Source organism: Mus musculus, chromosome 13 (assembly GCF_000001635.26).
Source record: "Mus musculus strain C57BL/6J chromosome 13, GRCm38.p6 C57BL/6J".
NCBI classification, from domain to species: Eukaryota; Metazoa; Chordata; class Mammalia; order Rodentia; family Muridae; genus Mus; species Mus musculus.
Window position 1 is genome coordinate 77,795,041 of NC_000079.6, and position 20,091 is coordinate 77,815,131.

At 38.9% G+C, this 20,091-nt stretch overlaps 1 protein-coding gene across 13 annotated transcripts in view; it reads left to right on the forward strand.

Moving 5' to 3' along the window:
• The window catches only part of Fam172a (family with sequence similarity 172, member A), a 457,564-nt gene that overhangs the window by 86,364 nt on the left and 351,109 nt on the right, over window positions 1-20,091 (forward strand). The window contains exon 4 of one of the 13 annotated variants that reach the window (NR_028109.1): window positions 7,415-7,463. The exons of the other annotated variants lie outside the window; for them this stretch is intronic. The gene's annotated coding sequence lies outside the window, so the exon portion shown is untranslated. The remainder of the gene's footprint in view (window positions 1-7,414; window positions 7,464-20,091) is intronic. 13 annotated transcript variants of the gene reach the window in all.

The following is a 20,091-nucleotide window of genomic DNA, read 5'->3' on the forward strand; positions in this document are numbered from 1 at the left end:
GAATTTGCAAATTGCTCCTTCTAATTCTTTGAAGAATTGAGTTGGAATTTTGATGGGGATTGCATTGAATCTGTAGATTGCTTTTGGCAAGATAGCCATTTTTACAATGTTGATCCTGCCAATCCATGAGCATGGGAGATCTTTCCATCTTCTGAGATCTTCTTTAATTTCTTTCTTCAGAGATTTGAAGTTTTTATCATATAGATCTTTCACTTCCTTAGTTAGAGTCACGCCAAGATATTTTATATTATTTGTGACTATTGAGAAGGGTGTTGTTTCCCTAATTTCTTTCTCAGCCTGTTTATTCTTTGTATAGAGAAAGGCCATTGACTTGTTTGAGTTAATTTTATATCCAGCTACTTCACCGAAGCTGTTTATCAGGTTTAGGAGTTCTCTGGTAGAATTTTTAGGGTCACTTATATATACTATCATATCATCTGCAAAAAGTGATATTTTGACTTCCTCCTTTCCAATTTGTATCCCCTTGATCTCCTTTTGTTGTCGAATTGCTCTGGCTAATACTTCAAGTACTATGTTTAAAAGGTAGGGAGAAAGTGGGCAGCCTTGTCTAGTCCCTGACTTTAGTGGGATTGCTTCCAGCTTCTCTCCATTTACTTTGATGTTGGCTACTGGTTTGCTGTAGATTGCTTTTATCATGTTTAGGTATGGGCCTTGAATTCCTGATCTTTCCAAGACTTTTATCATGAATGGGTGTTGGATCTTGTCAAATGCTTTTTTTGCATCTAACGAGATGATCATGTGGTTTTTGTCTTTGAGTTTGTTTATATAATGGATTACATTGATGGATTTTCGTATATTAAACCATCCCTGCATCCCTGGAATAAAACCTACTTGGTCAGGATGGATGATTGCTTTAATGTGTTCTTGGATTCGGTTAGCGAGAATTTTATTGAGGATTTTTGCATCGATATTCATAAGAGAAATTGGTCTGAAGTTCTCTATCTTTTTGGGTCTTTCTGTGGTTTAGGTATCAGAGTAATAGTGGCTTCATAAAATGAGTTGGGTAGAGTACCTTCTACTTCTAATTTGTGAAATAGTTTGTGCAGAACTGGAATTAGATCTTCTTTGAAGGTTTGATAGAACTCTGCACTAAACCCGTCTGGTCCTGGGCTTTTTTTGGCTGGGAGACTATTAATAACTGCTTCTATTTCTTTAGGTGATATGGGACTGTTTAGATGGTCAACTTGATCCTGATTCAACTTTGGTACCTGGTATCTGTCCAGAAATTTGTCCATTTCGTCCAGGTTTTCCAGTTTTGTTGATTATAGCCTTTTGTAGAAGGATCTGATGGTGTTTTGGATTTCTTCAGGATCTGTTGTTCTGTCTCCCTTTTCATTTCTGATTTTGTTAATTAGAATTTTGTCCCTGTGCCCTTTAGTGAGTCTAGCTAAGGGTTTATCTATCTTGTTGATTTTTTCAAAGAACCAACTCCTCGTTTGGTTAATTCTTTGAATAGTTCTTCTTGTTTCCACTTGGTTGATTTCACCCCTGAGTTTGATTATTTCCTGCCTTCTACTCCTCTTGGGTGAATTTGCTTCCTTTTTTTCTAGAGCTTTTAGATGTGTTGTCAAGCTGCTAGTATGTGCTCTCTCCCATTTCTTCTTGGAGGCACTCAGAGCTATGAGTTTCCCTCCTAGAAATGCTTTCATTGTGTCCCATAGGTTTGGGTACGTTGTGGCTTCATTTTCATTAAACTCTAAAAAGTCTTTAATTTCTATCTTTATTCCTTCCTTGACCAAGGTATCATTGAGAAGAGTGTTGTTCAGTTTCCATGTGAATGTTGGCTTTCCATTATTTATGTTGTTATTGAAGATCAGTCTTAGGCCATGTTGGTCTAATAGGATACATGGGACAATTTCAATATTTTTGTATCTGTTGAGGCCTGTTTTGTGACCAATTATATTGTCAATTTTGGAGAAGGTGCTGAGAAGAAGGTATATCCTTTTGTTTTAGGATAAAATGTTCTGTAGATATCTGTCAGGTCCATTTGTTTCATAACTTCTGTTAGTTTCACTGTGTCCCTGTTTAGTTTCTGTTTCCACGATCTGTCCATTGATGAAAGTGGTGTGTTGAAGTCTCCCACTATTATTGTGTGAGGTGCAACGTGTGCTTTGAGCTTTACTAAAGTGTCTTTAATGAATGTGGCTGCCCTTGCATTTGGAGCGTAGATATTCAGAATTGAGAGTTCCTCTTGGAGGATTTTACCTTTGATGAGTATGAAGTGTCCCTCCTTGTCTTTTTTAATAACTTTGGGTTGGAAGTCGATTTTATCCGATATTAAAATGGCTATTCCAGCTTGTTTCTTCAGACCATTTGCTTGGAAAATTGTTTTCTAGCCTTTCACTCTGAAGTAGTGTCTGTCTTTTTCCCTGAGATGGGTTTCCTGTAAGCAGCAGAATGTTGGGTCCTGTTTGTGTAGCCAGTCTGTTAGTCTATGTCTTTTTATTGGGGAGTTGAGACCATTGATATTAAGAGATATTAAGGAAAAGTAATTGTTGCTTCCTGTTGTTTTTGTTGTTAAAGTTGGCATTCTGTTCTTGTGGCTGTCTTCTTTTAGTTTTGTTGAGGGATTATCTTCTTGTTTTTTCTAGGGCGTGGTTCCCGTCCTTGTATTGTTTTTTTTCTGTTATTATCCTTTGAAGGGCTGGATTCGTGGAGAGATAATGGGTGAATTTAGTTTTGTCGTGGATTACTTTGGTTTCTCCATCTATGGTAATTGAGAGTTTGGTTGGGTATAGTAGCCTGGGCTGGAATTTGTGTTCTCTTAGTGTCTGTATAACATCTGTCCAGGCTCTTCTGGCTTTCATAGTCTCTGGTGAAAAATCTGGTGTAATTCTGATAGGCTTGCCTTTATATGTTACTTGACCTTTTTCCCTTACTGCTTTTAGTATTCTATCTTTATTTAGTGCATTTGTTGTTCTGATTATTATGTGTCAGGAGGAATTTCTTTTCTGGTCCAGTCTATTTGGAGTTCTGTAGGCTTCTTGTATGTTCATGGGTATCTCTTTCTTTAGATTTGGGAAGTTTTCTTCAATAATCTTGTTGAAGATGTTTGCTGGTCCTTTGAGTTGAAAATCTTCATTCTCATCCACTCCTATTATGCGTAGGTTCGGTCTTCTCATTGTGTCCTGGATTTCCTGGATGTTTTGAGTTAGGATCTTTTTGCATTTTCCATTTTCTTTGATTGTTGTGCTGATGTTCTCTATGGAATCTTCTGCACCTGAGATTCTCTCTTCCATTTCTTGTATTCTGTTGCTGATGCTCGCATCTATGGTTCCAGATTTCTTTCCTAGGGTTTCTATCTCCACTGTTGCCTCACTTTGGGTTTTCTTTATTGTGTCTACTTCCCTTTTTAGGTCTTGGATGGTTTTATTCAATTCCATCACCTGTTTGGTTGTGTTTTCCTGCAATTCTTTAAGGGATTTTTTTGTTTCCTCTTTAATGTCTTCTACCTGTTTGGTTATGTTTTCCTGTAATTCTTTAAGGGATTTTTGTGTTTCCTCTTTAATGTCTTCTACTTGTGTAGCAGTGTTCTCCTGCATTTCTTTAAGTGAGTTATTTAAGTCCTTCTTGATGTCCTCTACCATCATCATGAGATATGCTTTTAGATCAGGGTCTAGCTTTTCCGGTGTGTTGGGGTGCCCTGGACTGGGAGAAGTGGGAGTGCTGGGTTCTGATGATGGTTAGCGGTCTTGGTTTCTGTTAGTAAGTTTCTTACGTTTACCTTTCGCCTTCTGGTAATCTCTGGAGTTAGTTGTTATAGTTGTCTCTGTTTAGAGATTGTTCTTCTGGTGATTCTGTTAGCCTCTATTAGCAGTCCTTGAGGCAGGCTTCCTCCTCTGAGTTTCACTGGTCAGAGCACTCTCTGCAGGCAAGCTCTCCTCTTACAGGGAAGGTGCACAGATATTTGGTGTTTGGACTTCCTCCTGGCCGAGGATGAAGTCCCAAAACAGGACCTTTCCCAGAAGCTGTGTTGCTTTGACGGGTCACAGAAGCTGTTAGCTTCTATGGTGCACACTCTCACCTGTGCAGACTATGTTTGGTGGAGTTCCAGAACCAAGATGGCTACCGCCAATCTAGAGGCAAAAGCCTACTGGGCCGGGTGGACACCTGTCCTCTGGCCAGGAAGGTGGCCGGATGTCTGGGGCCCTAAAAGGGTGCTGCCTCAGTAGCTCTCTGGCTCCCGCCTGTTCCAGAAGCTGTCAGCTTCTGTGGTGCACACTCTCACCTGTGCAGACTAAGTTCAGTGGAGTCCCGGAACCAAGATGGCTCCCGCCGATCCTGAGGCAATGGGCTCCCGGGCTGGGTGGACACCTTTCCTCTGGCCTGGGGGGTGGCCGGAAGTCTAGGGGCCGAAAAGGACGCTGCCTCAAAGGCTCTGTGGCACCCGCCTGTCCCAGAAGCTGTCAGCTTCTGTGGTGCACACTCTCACCTGTGCAGACTAAGTTCCTAAGTTCGGCAGAGTCCCGGATCCAAGATGGCTCCATCAGATCCTGAAGCTAAGGGCTCCCGGGCCGGGCAGAGACCTGTCCTCTGGCCGGGAGGGTGGTGGTCGGATCACCTGAAGTCTTTTTTTTTTTTTTTTTTTTTTTCTGTGTTTTAGTATTTCTTTCTTTTTTTTTTTTTTTTATTATTAGGTATTTAGCTCATTTACATTTCCAATGCTATACCAAAAGTCCCCCTTACCCACCCACCCCCACTCCCCTACCCACCCACTCCCCCCCTTTGGCCCTGGCGTTCCCCTGTACCGGGGCACACAAAGTCTGCGTGTCCAATGGGCCTCTCTTTCCAGTGATGGCCGACTAGGCCATCTTTTGATACATATGCAGCTAGAGTCAAGAGCTCAGGGGTACTGGTTAGTTCATAATGTTGTTCCACCTATAGGGTTGAAGATCCCTTTAGCTCCTTGGGTACTTTCTCTAGCTCCTCCATTGGGAGCCCTGTGATCCATCCATTAGCTGACTGTGAGCATCCACTTCTGTGTTTGAAACTGAAACAAAACATACATATTATTTCAAATGAATGTGAAGTTAGATGCTTAGAATCATTAGATAACAGCAACTTTTGAAATAAACTGGGATTGAATGAAGTATGGATATAATAATTATGATTGAATTTGCTTGTTTGGGTTATATATATGTACATATATATATAATATACATTATAATATATGTATATGTGCATATATACATGTATATATATGTATATATATGAAGCAATTTTATACAATACTTTGAAAATTTTCATTAAAGATTTTAAATTTGTTGAGATTCTCTTTAAAGATATCAGAAATTATAGATGACCTATCATTTGCACGGAATTTACAAAGGTCATCCATACCCTGTTTTAGATAGTAAAATTGCTTTTACTATCTATTAGTAATGGCTGTATTCTCTGCATGCCCAAACCCCAGTAACAGAAAGTGAATTGTCCCATGCCTTATATCAACAAAGCAGAGAACATGTATAAACTAATTTTCAGACAGTGAACAGTATCTTAGGAATGTAGCATAGAGTGATAGTTAGGACCTGCTCAAATCTGTGAGCCTTTACTCTGTAGGAGGAATACGGAATAGAAACTAAATAAGTACTTGAGTAAAGTAGTAGTTCTCAACCTTCTTAATTTTGTAACTCTTTAGTATAGTTTCTCATATTGTGGTGACCCCAAACATAAAATAATTTTATCACTACTGTAGTATTTTGCCCTGTTATTATAGTATAAATATCTGATATGTAGGATCTGATATGTGGCTCCTGTGAGGGGTCACTTCCCACAGGTTGAGAACAACTGGATCAGTGTGTTCATGGAGTAATCTAATTAGAGTATAGGATAAACCTCTAGAAGAAACATGTTTTATCCTGTATTAGGAATTGTTTCTGTTTTCACTGGAATGAGGTAATCTTGAAAAACATGGATAATTTGGTATTCCATGGGAGGATATTGTTAAATTATCCAAATGAACTCCAGAGTAAAAGGCCATTTTTTAAGAGCATTTTCACAAGAGCCAAGCTAATTCAAGTACCTAAACTACATTTTTGCATTCCACAAAATGTCATACCAATAAAGTATAGCAACAATAAACATAAAACTCACAGTGTTTGGAAATCAATTTAAAAAATAAAGGTATGTATATAGCAGGAACATAAGACCTGTGACTGTAATAAATAGTCAGAAATGATATTAAGTTAATATTAAAATGATCCTGTTTGTATATAATTTCACTATGAAATTAGTCCAAGAAGATAGAGAAATATGAAAACATGATAAAGGGTAAAACAAAATAGATTCCAAATTGAGCTTCTAGAGAAGAAAAGAATAAGTTGAAAAAATACAACTAATGTGAATTTTATACTGTATTAATAAAGATTGGAGAACTTATAGGATAATAGTGAAAGCTACCCAGAATAAAAGTAAAAGAGAGAGAGAGAGGAGCAGAGCTGTGGGACAATGTCAAGGCACTGTGGATATAAAAACAATAGATTAATTAATTGTATATAGTAATATGTATATTATAGCACACATGAAAGTAGGAGGAGAAATTGTTTATAAGGTAGATCTTTTCTTCTACCATGTGGGTTCGAAAGATCAAACTTAAATTGTTATCATTGATGACACATCCTTTTACTTGCTTAGCAGTCTCACTGGCCTCCTTCTGGGATTAGAGCCTCAGAAGGAGGGGAAATGGATGATAGAAATGTTACTTGAAAAAAATAATGGCTGAAATTTTTCTAATACTGGTAATAAAACTCCCAATTTCCCCCCAGGAAAACTCTACCTACCCTACCCACTCAACTTTATATCTTCGTTTTTAAAACTCATCAAGTCCAATTTATGCTGTCTATATATTTTTGGATGTATTTCCTTCCATTGGCCACTTCCAAGTTACCAAGGGATATGCTCTTAAAGAATTCCAACTTTTCTTCTTGTAGATATCCCTCATAGCCAGTCGATTCTTGATTATGGGTGGGACTTCAGACCTTGGCATACTGGGATTTAGTCTGGTTTGAAATTATACAGGTCTTGTATATGCTCTTATAACTGCTATGAATTTTCATGTACAGCTGGCCTGCTGTGTATGGGAGATACTGTTTTCTGGTTGTCATTCACTGACTCTTTTACAGTCTTTCTACGTCCTTTTGTGCAATGATTCCTGAGGCTTGGGAGGTGTGGGTGTGATAAGGTATCCCATTTGGGGTTGAGCATTCTATGACATCTTGTTCTCTGGACCTTGGCAAGTTGTGAAACTCTATATTAGTTACCATTACTAAAATTAGAAGCTAGTTTGATGAGAGCTGTGAGATGTATTAATCTATGGGTATAATGGTGAATTTTTAGCAGTTGGTTGAGCAATAAGGAAATTTTAGCAGAATAATAATAGTAGATTCTTTTCTAGGGCTTAATACCTGTCTAGCCACAGGATTTTGACTTGATACTGGTGCCAAGTAAGTGTTTCATCTTGTGTTTATTTTTAAGAGCCCTTAAATTTAATCAGAATGTGGTTTTGTATTCCCATGATGTTTGTTCCAGTATTGCTGCAATAATCACATTTTAAGAGACCAGTTACTATAGCTTGCAAGGTTGACAGCTGGGTAAAATTGGTAATTACTTTTCTCCTCTTAGAGAATGTGTAGCACCTTCTAATACTATGTACAATCATCAATAAGAATGAAGAGTTTAGGCTAGTAGTTTTCTGATCTTCCCATGTTTTATGATTTAAGTATGTTGTATCTTCAGCAATAATGTCTTATTATCAAGTTCTGGAGTGTAGCCAATTGCATTAGCAAGAGCCTATAATGTTTGGAGGTGGGGTGTACTGGGGGATCTTACGGGCAACAGTTCTGAAAAGGTTAACTCATTCTTAGAAAAATTTTTATATTTGATAGCTTATGCTATCTAGTAGGTTCATTGTCATTTTCTTAGGATGAATATTGCTTTGATGGAATACTATGCGCAAAAGCAACTTGGAGAGGAAAGGGTTTATTTGGCTTATATATCTAGAATATAGTCCAGTGAGGGAAGCCAAGGCAGGAACTCAAACTGGCCAGGAACCTGGAGGTAGGAGTTGATGCTCAGGCCATAGAGGAGTGCTGCTTACTGCCTTGCTCTTCATGGCTTGCTCAGCCTGCTTTTTATTTTTTATTTTTTTATAGAATTCAGGACTACTAGCTCAGGGGTTCCCCACCTACAATAGGATGGGCTTTCCCTGATCTAACATTAATTAATAAAGTGCCATTTAGACTTGCCTGCCTATAGCTCGAGTTTTTGGAGGCATTTTGCCAGTTGGGATTTCCTTTTTTTTCAGGTGATTCTAACTTTTGACCAGTCAACAGAAAGCTATCCAGCACAGTCATTCTATTATAGGACAACTCCATTTTAATATCTTTTTATGTATGTGTATATATGTCTGTATTTATACCACCATGGCCCTTGTTGTAGTTAGGGCTCTATTGTGATAAAACATTGGCTACAAACAACTTGAGAAAGACAAGGATTTATTTCCTTTTACAGCTTGTAGTCCATCCTCCTGAGAAGTTAGGGCAGGAATGCAAAGGTAGGAACATGGAGGTAGGACCTGATACAGAGGATATGTAAGAGGACTGCTTATTGTCTTGATCTATACAACATGTTCAGCTTGCTTTCTGATAGCATCCATATGTTAGGGGTGCCCAAAGGGATCTGGGGGTCTCTCACATTAGTCATCTATCAAGAAAATGCACCACAAACTTGTCCATAATCTAATGCGTGTGTGTGTCATTAAGGTTCCTATTCCTGAATGATTCTAGCTTGTCATATTGACCCAAAATCTATGGATATTTCAAGTGAAACACATATCTGACAATTCAAAGCCAACGTTCACTGTTGCAGCCGGCCAGCGGCTCACATGTCTGGGTTCTAACCTGGAAGGCATCCTGGAATCTGGAAGAGAAGAGGGGGCTAGGCTACGTGAGAAAGATGAAACCAAGACAAGGCTCTGATCAAGGTTCAATTTTACTATTCTAGACACTGGGTTATGAAGCAGGGGAAAGGGGCCCATTCCCGCCAAATCATCCTGGATTCCAGTTTCAGGTGACCAAGTGTTTGGCTCCGGAACAGCCAGGTGGCAGGCAGGAGCGGGATAGGGCGGTAGGCTCCACCCCATGCTCTCTTCTTGCTAATAGTGAAACCTGAGCAGCCAGGTTTCAGGTTGGGGGTCAGGGGGGGTGGGGGGAGGTTACAGTTCACAAATAAGAAATAACATGTGATGCTTTTCTTTCTATGTCTACGTTGCCTTAGTCAGAATAATTCTTAAAGGCAGACTAAAGTGGAAAAGGCATTGTGTATTACTTAATTATATACTTACTAACTTATTTGTTTATTTGTATGTGTGTGTGCGTGCACATGTGCGTGTCTACATGCATACATACATGTATAGGATGTTGCTAGCTCTTGTGCATGTGGAGGCCAGAGTTCAGTGTCTGGTGCTTTCCTCTGTTATTTCCCACATTATGTTTTGGAATGGGTTCCCTTACTAAGCTGGTACCCACAAATGGGCTATACTGGTGATCTTGGCTAGCCTGTTACTCTCTAGGATCCTTATGTTTCCATCTTTTTGGTGCTTAGATTTGGTACCCACAAATGGGCTATACTGGTGATCTTGGTTAGCCTGTTACTCTCTAGGATCCTTATGTTTCCATCTTTTTGGTGCTTTCGCTTTAGATTTTTGGTGCATGTTGCTACAGTTGGGTTTTTTTTTATGTGGTTCTGCAGATCCTACAGGTCTCATGCTTGCCCAGAATACTTTACGTACTAGGCATCTCTCCAACCTCACACCTTATATTTTAAAAGAGAAATAACATAAACCAGAACAGAGTGGAATACTAAATTTGAAGTTCTGGAAGAAAAACAAATTACTCTACAAGTTTAAAGTATTATTTGAAAGAAAGGGGAATATACTCTTTGAATACTTAAAAACCTAAATAACAGGATTCTCTTGCTATTGATGGTGGCAATTAATCGCATAAAAGCCATACTTCTAATATTAGTATTAGAGTTATTAATATGGAGTGTTACTAATTCTGATAAGATCATTATATCCTGATGAATGTGTTGAGTTTTCAGCAAGGCATAATAATCCTAAACATTTACTTCTTTAAAAATTACAGAACAGATAAACTACGAAGCTGTCTGGATTGATAGTATAAATCCACATATAATGAAGATTTTGCATGCCTTTCAACTGTGTGAATGACTAGTAGATTTTTTTTTTCAGATATAGAAAATTTAAGCACTACATATATAAATCTAATGCCATAAGCATACATGAGTTTGGGGGCTAGGGAGATGGTTCAGTTGAATAAAATGCTTGTTTCACAAGTATGAGTTCTTATCTCCAGTACTTACATAAATGCCAGGTGGGCATGGTACTTCCAGCACTTGGAAGACATAAACAGGGACTTTATAGAGCAAGCTGACTGGTCAGAGGAGCCATAAGGTCAAGTAAGAGACTTTTCCTCAATGAATAGTAAGGAAAACAGTCAAAGTTGATATTAACCTCAGATCCCCACATGCCCATGCTCATATACACACTTGCATGAATCCCAGTGAACATATACATGAACAGACCAACACTGAACACATGTTCACATTAAGAACAAAAAGAAATAAAAGTACACATTCTTTCAACTGTACTTCTATATACTATTTGAGGCCATCAAACTTGTCTCAAATAAGTTATTAGAAGTATATTTTCTGTCCACACACAACTTGCCAGTTCTTACAGAGAAATTTAGTTGGAAAACCCCAATTTATTCTTTCATTGAAAATCAACCAACTTTTTAACAATATGGGTGCTGGGAATAGAACCGAGGTGCTCTGAAAGAGCAGCCAGGTCTTTCTACCAGCGAGCTAAAGGTCTCTCTACTCAGACCTAAAGGCCCACCTATCAGAATTATACCAGAATTCTCACCAGAGACTATGAGAGCTAGAAGATCCCAGGCAAATGTCATACAGAGCCCAAGAGAACACAAGTGCCAGCCCAGGCTACTATACCCAGCCATACTCTCAATTACCATAGATAGAAAAATCAAGATACTCCACGACAAAACCAAATTTAAACAATATCTTTCCACAAATCCAGCCCTACAAAGGATAATAGATGAAAAATGTCAACACAAAGAGGGAAACTTACACCCTAGAAAAAGCAAGAAAGTAATCTTTCAACAACCCCAAAAGAAGATAGCTACACAAACATGAAAATAACATAAAAAGTAACAGGAAGCAACAATCACTTTTGCCTAATATCTCATAACATCAATGGACTTAATTCGCCAATAAAAAGACATAGACTAACAGACTGGATATGTAAACAGGACCCAGCATTTTGCATACAGGAAACATACCTCAGTGTCAAAGACAGACACTACCTCAGAGAATTTTTACCAATCTTATATCCAATAGAGGTCTAATATCCAACAAAGACAAAGAACTTAAGAAGTTAGACTCCAGAGAAACAAATAACCCTATTAAAAATGGGGAGCAGAGCTAAACAGAGAATTCTGAACTAAGGAATACTGAATGGATGAGAAGCACCTAAAGAAATGTTCAGCATCCTTAGTTAGCAGGGAAATGCAAATCAGAACAGCTCTGAGATTCCACCTCACACAAGTCAGTATGGCTAAGATCAAAAACTCAGGTGACAGCAGTTACTGATGAAGATGTGAAGAAAGAGGAACACTCTTCTATTGCTGGTGGGATTGCAAGCTTGTACAACCACTCTGGAAATCAGTCTGGTGGTTCCTCAGAAAACTAGCCATAGTACTACCTGAAGACCCAGCTATACCACTCCTGGGCATATACCCAGAAGATATTCCAACTTGTAATAAGTACACATGCTCCACTATGTTTATAGCAGCCTTATTTATAATAGCCAGAAACTGGAAAGAACCCAGATGTTCCTCAACAGAGGAATGGATACAGAAAACATGGTACATTTACACAGTGGAATACTACTCAGCTATTAAAAGCAATGACGTCATGAGATTCTCAGGCAAATGGCTGGAACTTGAAATTATCCTCCTGAGTGAGGTAACTCAGTCACAAAAGAATACACACGGTATGCACTCACTGATAAGTGGATATTAGCCCAAAATTCAGAATACTCAAGATTCAATTCACAGTCTATATGAAGCCCAAGAACGAAGAGCAAAGTGTGGATGCTTTGGTGCTTCTTAGAAGGATGAACAAAATACTCACAGGGGGAAGTATGGAGACTAAATGTGGAATAGAGACCGAAGGAAAGGCCATCCAGAAGGTAGGCTGCCCCATATCAGGATTCCATATACAGTCACCACACCTGTACACTTGTGGGTGCTGGGCAGTGCTTGTTGACGGAAGCCTGATATTGCTGTTTCCTGAGATACCCTGGCAGAGCCTGACAAATACAGAGGTGGATGCTCACAGCCAACCTTTGGACTGAGCACAGGGTCCCAGATGGAGGAATTTGAGAAGGAACTGAAGGAGCTGAGGGGGTTTGCAGCCCCGTGGAGGGAGCAACAGTGTCAATAACTCAGACCCCCCCCCAAGAGCTCCCAGGGACTGGACCACCAACCAAAGAATACACATGGAGGGACCCATGGTTCCAGCTGAATATGTGGCAGAGGATGGCCTCAGTGGGAGGAGAGGCTCTTGTTCCTGAGGGTTCTCGATTCCCAGTGTAAGGAAATGCCAGGGCGGGAAGAAGGGAGTAGGTGGCTGGGGGTGGGGGGGGTGGATACCCTCATAGAGGCAGGGGGAGGAAGGATGCAATAGGGGGTTTTTGAAGAGGAGACCTGGAAAATGGAGAACATTTGAAATGTAACTAAAGAAAAGAACAATCAAAACAAAATAAAACAAAACAAAAAAACCCCAAAAAATAAAAAAATAAAATCAAGCAACACAAGTTACATCTAATTTCCAAAATATTCCCAAGGAGGGGAAATATTTCCCTTTTATTGAATGGGAAAATATCTGGTTTTGAGATGTAGCTAAAGTAGTACTTACAGAAAAATTCGTAGGATTATATACTTATATTATAAAATTAGAAAGGTTTAAGGTCAATTGCCCAAGCTTTTCCCTTAAGAAACTAACTAAATAAAAGCAAATTAAATCCAAAGTACAGGATGAACAAAATAATAAAACCAGTACAGAAGTTTCTGTGGAGCTCTCTGAGGTGCTTGCTATACAAGCATGAAGACCCATTTCTGAAACACCAGAGCTCACAGATTGAGCTGCAGTCCCAGTGCTGAGAAACAGAGAGGGAAAGACCCTGAGGACTGCTGTCCAGCCCATCTAGCTGAGTCTCTGAGCTCCAGAGATAGTGAGAGACCATGTCTCAAAATTAAAAGCAGAAAGTGGTCATGGAAGACATCCATTGATAAATTCTGGGCTAGACATGCTGTGCACACATGTACACATGTACCAGCACCCACAAACACACACAAACATGAATATATACACAGACCACAAACATAAAAAATTAATAATAGAAGTTAACTTAATAGCAGACAGTGAGGAAAAAATTATCAAGCTAAAAATGATTGATGTTATTTGCAAAATAAGTCCCTTTTCAGAGTTATATGTGAATGGGGGTAAATATAGAAGAAAGTGAGTGTTTTATAGACATTAAGGCAATAAAAATTAAAGAGGTATTATATGTAATTTTATGCCAATAAACTCAACAACTTAGGTAAACTGGGCATTCTTTGCCAAAGACAAGCCATAAATTCTAACTAAAGAGGAAAGAAATACCTAAGTAGACAGCCCCATTTCTGCCAAAAATCCTTACATATTTCTTCTAATGGAAAACACAGGTCTAGGTAGTTTTAGTGGTGCATGCTATGAAACATTTGCAAAGACCACATAGGAGAGAATATAATTATTTCATTGCAAATTTATTCTCCCTTTTAATTGATTTTGAAAGAACCTAGTGGGGAAACCCCCACTCAACTCCTGATTCAGCATGCACCCAAGAATCACGAACAAACAGACCGTCTTGTTATAAAAACACAAGGTAGTTTAATGGCGAAGCTCCAGGTTGAAACTTATCTCATGCAGGAGACAGTGGATTGGACCACGAGGCTTGGAAGCTAGGGGGTTTTATAGAAAAGGGGAGGAATTGGCACGGTTTCACATGATTGGTTCATTTAAACATCAGTAGACTGTACATGCAGATAACGTTTAACTTAAGTCAGAAGTGTGGGAGATAGGGAGGCGCCTGGCCAGTCCCACATGTCATTCTCTTTATCTTTATGGCCAAGCAGCCTCAGGAATGTCTTAATGACTGGCCTGCCTGGGCATGTCCTGGCCTGTTCTGCTATGTTCTCAGCCCCAGGTTTCAAAGCTCACAAACAACCCTTTGGGCTATTTGACATAAATTACATGAATCACAGGTCTCAAGTTTTATTTCCTTTCAATTTTAGTATGAGAAATTCATTAATACTTGAAAAGCTACATATAGTCCAGAAAACAAAATAAAGTCTGAAATATTTGTTTTCTTAAAAATCAGACAGCTGTTTGAAATTTTTTGAGACATTTTGCCATCTTTCTATCAAATCAATGGAATGATTTTTATTATTGTTTACATATCAAAATTATTGATTAATAATTACTAAATATGTTCCATAATATTAATTGAATTATGTAATTCAGTTAAAATTACTAAATAATTTTATTCAGAAAATTTAGTGAATAATAATAAATTCAGAATGAAATATTTTCTTTTTAGCATAAATTAAGTATACAAAATAGGTTAATTATATCATTTTTTGTTGGATATTTTCTTTATATACATTTCAAATGTTATCGTTTTCCCCAGTTTCACTCCCTTCTACAAACAACCTATTACATCCTCCCTCACCTTGCCTCTATGAGGGTGAGATTGGGAAAAGATAATTGCCAATTCTACATCCAATAGAGGGCTAATATACAATATTTACAAAGAACTCAGGAAGTTAAACTCCAGACAATCAAATAACCCTATTAAAAATGGGGTACAGAGCTAAACAAAGAATTTTCAACTGAGGAAACTCGAATGGTGGGGAAGCACCTAAAGAAATGTTTAGCATCCTTAGTTATCAGGGTACTTCAAATCAAAATGACTCTGAGATTCCACCTCACACCATTCAGAATGACTAAGATCAAAAAATGCAACTGATAGCAGATGCTGGTAAGGATGTGGAGAAAGAGAAACACTCCTCCATTGCTGGTGGGACTGCAAGCTGGTAAAACCACTCTGGAAATCAATATGTAGGTCATCCCCTGAAAATGGAATAACATTTGAAATGTAAATTGTTGGGGCCTGCCAGCTGCTCACATGTCCAGGTTCGAGCCTGGAAGGCATCTCGGAATCTGGAAGAAAAGAGGGAGCCTAGGTGGGTTGAGAAATAATGAAACCAAGACATGCTACTCTGTTCAAGGTTCAAATTTTTAATGGAGGACATGCTTTATAAAAGAGTGGGGAAAGTCCATTCCCTCCAATTCATCCTTGGAGCCTGGATCCAGCTGCAGGTAATGATGTGCAGGATAGGGCTTAGTCTCCAGAACAGCTGTGGGGGGGGGGGTGGCTTTCAGCCAGTAGCAGTATCTTGAAGAGGAACAAAGGCAGTGGCAGAACAATATAGTGATCTAGGGAGGAAGGCTCCACCCTAGATAATCTCCTTAGTGGCAGCAAGGTCAAGTTCTGGTTTAGCCTGCTTCAGGCTTATGGGAGGCTACAGTAAATAAAGAATATATCCAATTAAAAAAAAGAAAAAAATTAGTACAACAAAACCGGACATCAGTGTTGCCAGTGCCCAAGCTCCAAGGTCATGGAATGGGATATAAAGATTGAGGAGCTGTGCTATGCTCTGAGCATGACATGGCTGTTACATTCAAACTCAAAACAGCATTTCATCATGGGTGAGGAGGGGTTGTGACGTCCCACCTCTTCCTCAGTGGCTTTTGTTGCTTGCCAGATTTTCTTGAGTGGCCTGGTCACTGTTAAATTGCTTGTGAACTAGTAAATAGCATACACCCCTGTTCATGCAGATGAACTCAATTAATAATGGATACACAGAGATGGAAAAGTAGAGACAGACTATTTGGGAAGAAGGGCTTCAACAGGAGTGGGAGAGTGTGACGGGACAAAAGGGGGATGAAATAACCAAATATAATATATACATTTATGAAATTGTCAAAGACTGTAAACCATTACTACAAGAGAATAATAATGACTTTTGTAGTTCAGTATGTGACTATGTTTTACTATTTTCATTAAATTTCTTAATTTGAGTTGTAAATTTTCATAAAGTTGTAAGAAATAATATGCTGGAGTTTTATAGAGTATATACCCGCATTTTTCCCTCTAAAGCTACACTTTGCAAATTTATAGTTAAATTTCACATTGTATCAAATATACATAGTTAAGGTATATAATAGTGTTGTTGTCAAGGTCCTCTGGTGTTTTTCTTTATCATTAGATATTCATTATCATTCTTTACCTGTAGTTTTGACAGTCACTGGTGCTTCCCCACCTCATGTTCCCCAAATCATAGATGCTATATAGAATTAGAGAATGTTTAGTCTTGTGAGATTAACTGCTCTTCCAGTATAATTATTTGAATATTCATAGAAGTAACTATATGGATTAGAATTAATTTCTTTTTGTTACTGACCATGGTATATAGTTTTACCATTTGGTAGTTGATAAAATTCCAGTTAGACAATAGTATTTTAAAGTTGCTACAAAGCTTTATGTTCAGGTTATATGTAGATGAATGTATATTTCTCTAGAATAAATCCTCAGATGTGTTACTGTTAGGTTGTATAGTAGATACATTTATTTATTTATTTTGTGGCTTTTTCTAGGTTGTATAGTAGATACATTTATTTATTTATTTTGTGGTTTTTTCTAGGTTGTATAGTAGATACATTTATTTATTTATTTATTTATTTATTTTTTTATTTATTGGCTTTTTTTCCCCTCTTTTTAGTCTTTTCAATGTTTAGTTCTTATGTAGTTTTTTGGTTTTAGTTAATGGACCTGAATATAGGCCTATGATATGCTTTTCAGACAAAAATATACTTCTTATAATTTTGTCATAGCTCTACTTTTCATAGTTGAGAAAAAAAAAAAGCCTTGCTAACCATGTCCATTGAAGCACTCAGTCCAAATGTACTCCTATCTAAGAAACTGAGTCCTTGTCAGAGAATATTTCTTTGTCATCTTTAAATTTGATGATTCCTATTAAGAAAAGGCATGGGATATTACATACAAGTTATTGTGATTTAAGAACTTTTAAAAAAATTAATTGTTCCATTTGCTTACATCTCAAATGATTTCCCACTTCCTAGTTATCCCTCCACAAACCCCATTCCCACTCCCACCCTTTCCTCCCTCCCCTTTGCCTCTATGAGGGTGTTCCCCAATCCACCCACCCTCTCCTGCTCCACCACTTCAGCATCCCCCTATGCTGGCCCATGAAACCTCTACAGAATCAAGGGCCTCCCCTTCCATTGATGTCAGTCAAGGCTATCCTCTGCTACCTATGTATCTGGAGCCATGGATCCCTCCCTATACACTCCTTCACTGGTTGTCTAGTCCCTGGGAGTACCGGGATGGCCTGGCTATCTGATGTTGTTCTTCCTATGAGGTTGCAATCCCCCTCTGCTCCTCTAGTCCTTCCGCCAACTCCCCCACAGGGTTCCTGAGCTCAGTCTTATCTTTGGCTCCAAGCATCCATATCTACATTGGTCAATTGCTGGCCGAACCTCCCAAGGAACAGCCACACCAGGTTCCTGTCAGCAAGTGCATCTTTGCAAAAGCAACACTGTTGGGTTTGGTGTCTGCAGACAGAATGGATCCCCAGGTGGGGCAGTCCCTGGATGGTCCTTCCTTCAGCCTCTACTCCATTTTTTTTTTGTCCCTGTTCTTCCTTTGGACAGGAACATTCTGGGTTCAAAACTTTGAGATGGGTGGGTGGCCCCTTCCCTCTACTGGGGCTGTGCCTATCTACTGGAGGTGGTGTGTATAGGATCTATCTCCCCTTCTCTGCTCATTTTAGCTAAAGTCATCCCATTGAGTCCTGGGAGCCTCATTTCCCCAGAGTCTGATACTGGCTATCACCAGTTCCTCATCCCCCACTGCTACATATTTTTATTGAATTTCCTGACCCTCTGCAACTCTCTTCCATCCCCTACAGTAGCTGATACTACCCCCGTTATTTCCTCCCTCTCCTCTTTCCCTCCCATGTCCCCCCTCCCTCTACCTCCCATGATTATCCTGTTCCCTCCTCAATGCAGGACTGCAGCATGAACATCCTGGTCTTTCTTTTAAGTTCCATCTGGTCTGTGGGTTGTGTCATGGGCACTGTAAGCTTTTGGGCTAATCTTCACTTATCAGTGAGTACATACCATGTATGTTCTTTTGTGTCTGGGTTACCTCACTCAGGAGAATATTTTCTAGTTCCATGCATTTTCCTGCGCATTTCATGAAGTCATTGTTTTTAATAGCTGAGTAGTATTCCACGGTGTAAATATTCCACATTTTCTGTATCCATTCCTCTCTTGAGGGATATCTGGGTTTTTTCAGTTTTTGGCTATTATAAATAAGGTTGCTATGAACATAGTGGAGCATGTGTCCTTGTCATATGTTGGAGCATCTTTTGGGTATATGCCCAGTAGTGGTATAGCTGGGTCTAAATATAGTATTTCCAATTTTCTTAGGAACCGCAATATTGATTTACAAAGTGGTTTTACCAGCTTGCAGTCCTACCACCAATGGAAAAGTGTTCCTCTTCTCCATATACTTGCCAGTATCTGCTGCCACCTGCATATTTGATCTTAGCCATTCTGACTGGTGTGAGGTGGAATATCAGGGTCGTTTTGATTTGCATTTCCCTGATGACTAAGGATGTTGAACATTTTTTTAGGTGCTTCTCCGCCAGGTGAGATTCCTCAGTTGAGAATTCTCTGTACATGTTGTGCCTTCATTTTCATTAAATTCTAATCAGTCTTTAATTTCCTTCCCTTTTTCTTTCTTGACCAAGTAATCATTGAGTAGATAGTTGTTCAGCTTCCACCTATATGTGGGCTTTCTGTTGTTTTTGTTGTAAAGACCAGGCTTATTCCATGGTGGTGCAATAGAACACATGGGAAGTTTGTTTAGTGTCTGAATATATGATCGATTTTTGAGGTGCCAAGAAGAATGTATATTCTTTTGTTTTAGGATGAAATGCTCTATAGATGTATGTTAAATCCATTTGGTTTTTAACTTCTTTTAGTTTCACTGTGTCTCTGCTTAATTTCTGTTTCCATGATCTGTCCATTGTTGAGAGTGTGGTGTAGAAATCTACTATTATTGTGTGAGGTTCAGTGTGTGCTTTGAGCTTCAGTAATGTTTCTTTTACAAATGTGGGTGCCCTTGCATTTGGGGCATAGATGTTCAGAATTGAGAATTCATCTTGGTGGAGGGACTGTACTCATGGCCTAGTCGGCCATCACTGGAAAGAGAGGCCCATTGGACACGCAAAATTTATATGCCCCAGTACAGGGGAACGCCAGGGCCAAAAAGGGGGAGTGGGTGGGTAGGGGAGTGGGGGTGGGTGGGTATGGGGGACTTTTGGTATAGCATTGGAAATGTAAATGAGCTAAATACCTAATAAAAAATTAAAAAAAAAAGATAGTATGTAAAAAAAAAAAAAGAAAAATCAAGAAATTAATCTTTTCATAACAAACCCAAAAGAAGAAAAACACACAAACATAATTCCACTTCTAAAAACAAAAATAACATGAAGCAACAATCACTGGTCCCTGATATCTCTCAATACCATTGGATTCAATTCCACAATAAAAAGACACAGACTACCAGACTGGATACATAAACAGGACCCAGCATTTTGCTGCTTTCAGGAAACACACCTCAGTGATAAAGACAGACACTACCTCAGAGTAAAAGGCTGAAGAAATTTTCCAACCAAATGGTCCCAAGAAACAAGCTGGAGTAATGATTCTAATATCCAACAAAATGCACTTTCAACCAGAGAATATTTCTGATTTGATACATTCAGCCTCTTTTCT